The sequence below is a fragment of the Sphaerodactylus townsendi genome, linkage group LG02 (assembly GCF_021028975.2).
Source record: "Sphaerodactylus townsendi isolate TG3544 linkage group LG02, MPM_Stown_v2.3, whole genome shotgun sequence".
Lineage (NCBI taxonomy): Eukaryota > Metazoa > Chordata > Lepidosauria > Squamata > Sphaerodactylidae > Sphaerodactylus > Sphaerodactylus townsendi.
The window spans coordinates 140,869,019-140,873,022 of NC_059426.1; the positions used below are offsets into that span (position 1 = coordinate 140,869,019).

The 4,004-nt window shown below is 45.9% G+C and overlaps 1 non-coding gene across 1 annotated transcript; it reads left to right on the top strand.

Annotated features, from left to right (window-relative positions):
• Positions 1–3,840: 3,840 nt before the first annotated feature.
• On the top strand, positions 3,841–4,004 carry LOC125427587. Its single transcript, XR_007243713.1, has one exon. It is a non-coding gene; the product is annotated as a U1 spliceosomal RNA (small nuclear RNA).

A 4,004-nucleotide genomic window follows, 5' to 3' on the forward strand; every position in this document is an offset into this window, starting at 1 on the left:
TTGAGGGCCCAGCAGAGACCTTTTGTCCCCCCTGCCATCCCTTCCCATTTCCACCACTCCTAGCCACCCCTTGCCACCTTCCCCCACCCCTTGCCACCCTCACTTCACCCCTAGCCACCCCTTGCCTCCTTTCCCTCACCCCTAGCCCAGTTGGCATTGTTCTGAGACATGGTGATTTTGGAGTGACTTGGTGCATAAATCATGAGGATCAGTGTTTTCCGAGATGGTTTTGCACCACTGCAGTGCCATGGGGCATGGGATGCATGATTGTTGTGTTCAGACATATGGCCAGGCGCTTCAGCTGTTATGTGCTGGTGATTTGGGGGTGACTTAGTGCAAAACTCATGAGGATTCATAAGGATCTATGTTTGTCAAGCAGGTTTCTGCGCCACTGCGGCACCATGAAGCATGGGATGTGTGATTGTTGTGTTCAGACATGTGGCTAATGGCTGGAGTTGTGATGTGCTGGTGATTTTGGGATGACTTAATGCAAAAATCATGGGGATCCATGTTTTACAAGCAGGTTTTTTCATTAATATTTTAAAACTCTTTCTTATAACATAATCTAGTTTTGTGTACCTCTTTTATTATTCTTATTTAAGTATTAACTGTATGAAATGATGAATTATCTTTCGGTATATCTTTTTTATATACTTAAAACAGTAATTAGGGCAGCAAACCAGTCGTTAAATTATTTGAATCACACCACTGGAAGTTTGGACCCGGTTGTTAAATTATTTGAATCCCACCACTGCATACTCCATATATTTAAAAGAAAGCCAAACATATGAGCCTATATCCTGAATCAGACAATGGACTATCTAACCTAGCATCCTGTTTTACATAATGGCCAACCAGACTGCACCCAAAGATGTGAATTAGACAGCCCCATCCATGGGGCAGGGAGGGCTTGAGGGAGCAGGAGCAGCCTGGCCGGGACATTTGTCCTCCCCAGGGCACTTACACAGGCAGAAAGGGTAGATGTGCTGGTGGCTGCCCATCCCTCAGTCCCACCACCACAAACCTTGAGAAGTCCAGGCAGCAATGAGGCTGCACTGGCATCACAATTGGACACCAGTGTGAGGAGGGGCAAGCCAGGGCATTTCTGGTATTTAGAAGGTATTCTAAATATGGAGGTTCCACTGAATCATATGACTAGTAACTATTGATAGACCTATCCTCCATGAAATTGTCTAATCCCCTTTTGAAATCAGTTAGACTTCTGGCTATCATCACATTTCATGGCAGAAAATTTCACAAGTAGTCACTCTTTGGGTGATTCCTCTTGTATGTTTTTAACCTACTGCCCCAAAGCATAGTAAAAATCTGTCAAAAACAGTCAAAACAGAACTAGATTTGTATCCAAACTAAATGTAGTGCCTCCAATTATTTCCTCTAAATAAAAACAGTTCCTAAATTACCTGGGCAGGGGACATAATGCAAATAGGTCTCTCTAGGGTCGACTCGTGTCTGCGGAAATTGTTACCTGAGCTCGACTCTTCTGTTATTCCACACAAAAGCCAGGTCGTCTCTCCAGACCCAAGTTCAGAGGGCGGGGTTACCTCCTCACATCTTTCGCTCCTCATTCCCGATTGGCTGCTGTGCTATGGAAGGAAACGTGTGTGTGTGTGTCCCTTTTTTTGATTTGCCACCTAGGAGCTACGTTGTGACAATATCACAAAGCGCCGATTTCCCGCCTGTCACAAACTGGCGGGAATCTGCATTTTTGCAAGCCTTCTCTGTCGGAGCAGAACAAGCAGAGCTAAGCTGTTGCTTCGTGCACGAGAAGGGGTTTTTTTTGAAGGTGCGCTTTTCGCCGCCTTGAGTCTCCCGTTCTGCGCATGGCCAAAATACTGCACTGTGATTGGCTGGCTGGCAGAGTCGAGGCGAGGGAGATTCCGCACTCTGCCGGCTTCGGCTTGAGTGCAACCCAAGTTCGGCAAAAAGTCATACCTCCCAGTCGAGCTCAAAAATTTGACGGTGAGAGGGGGGAGAGCAGAGACAGACACGAATTGAACGCTACAGCTATGCGGAGTACCCGGGTTGGACCTATGTCGAACTAAGGTTAAATCCTACAGTGCGGAGGGGCCCTTAAATATGACATAGCTTGTCTTAATTCAACCCTTACATGAAATCACAAATCAGTCTCTGAAATAGTTCAGTTTTCAGTTGCCATCTCAAGACTACCATGGAAGGGCTCCAGAAAATTTCCCTGAGGAGGAAGTTTGATCGTTTCGGTCCCTGTGCAGAAAAGTTCCTGACACCCAACGCTGCTCAGATCACAGAGACCCTTGACTACCCATGAAAGGTTCAGCAGAGACAGTATTTAATTTCATGGACCTGTAGTAGCTGAAAAAGTAGCACCTGTTCAGTTCCTCATCATGTCACAGCATTTTCAGGCTCTTTAACTGATGGGAACTTCCTCTTCACACTCTGACATGAGAACAGATCAGAGACAGGCTGTATCAGCTACATTTGAAACAGAAGTATTTCTTGCCACTGCTCTTTGAGGAAGGCAGTTTGATGTAGTCAGTGCATTTGAATCAAGTCTGTTCTTCTTTGGTCACTCGCTTGAGATTCTTGTTTCTCTGGCTTTTTTCTTTTTTGGGGGGGGGAAGGGGTACTGCCTCCTTTTTTTAAAAACTTGTCAGATGGAAATGCACATATACACCAAATTACATATAAGCAGCAGTTATTTGTTGTGACCAACCACTGAAGGGTGAACATCTGCATCACTGGCTGGCATTACTGTGTGCAGTTGTTCTCCTCATGGCATCTCCATGCTGGGAAATGCTACCACTGTTTGAAAACAATCCTACTTATAGCTACTGTAGTGCACAAAAGAACTTCATCGTAATCAGAGGGGCTCATGTCCCCTCAATATTGAGGAAATATTTGCATGCAAAAATTTAAGAATGCCTAACTGGCAGTCATTCCCACTGAATAGAATTGGACTTACTTCTGAGTACATCAGCTCAGGCTTGCTTCACAGAGACATGCTAAGTAGATCTATCCATAAGCCTACTCAAGTCTACTCAGTTGGGCTTACTCCCAGGAAAATGTTACTACCTTTTGTTTTATGTCACTTCAGATATCGGCTCCTGTAAATTAGAAATAGTCAGAACCCCTCATCATCACTACATCAGATCCATGATGTGCATGTAATTGTTCACAAGCATTTGCTTGACAAAATGCTCTATTTTCTGTTTCCTTGGTATTAATTTGCATCTCTCCAACATACAATGCCACTAGCCTGCAGCAGGGACTAGTCCCTAAAACAAAACACGCAAAATCTATTCCAAACATATTAAGAAGCCATTTAGTAATGATTTAGTGACTAAAACCATGCTATGTGATGCAAATAAACATTTTAGTAACTTAAGTATTAACACAAATCTACTTTAAACTTCGGCTTAATTGTCTAAACTATGAACAAATGTTTACGTACTGTCAGCTTTCCAATTTCGAAAAAGAAAAACACAACAGTAGTAAACTTTAGTACTGTAACCGGAATGTGACGCCCCTCATTCCCTACAGCTCAGCTTGTAAGCCCAGAGGGAAAGCCCCACCTGCGGCCCACCAGAGGGAGGAGGCGGAGCCACAGCGGGCGGCTCTATGCAAATAAGGTGCGGCACGGCATTGTGGGAAAGCGGGGAGCACCGCGATCGTCCGAGTTTTGTGGGGTCAGTTGGCACCCAGATCGGTCGCTCTTTGCTGTCAGCGAGGCGCCTCGCGATCCTGAGGCATGGACGGTGTGAACAAAAGCAGCGGTCCGTGAGCCGCCGTGGCTTGTAAAGTAGTCGTCGGCGCTGGCTAACGGCTTTCGGGGCCGAGGAGAGCATACTTACCTGGCAGGGGAGACACCTTGATCACGAAGGAGGTTTTCCCAGGGTGAGGCTCATCCATTGCACTGCGGGTGTGCTGACCCCTGCGATTTCCCCAAATGCGGGAAACTCGACTGCATAATTTGTGGTAGTGGGGGACTGCGTTCGCGCTTTCCCCTG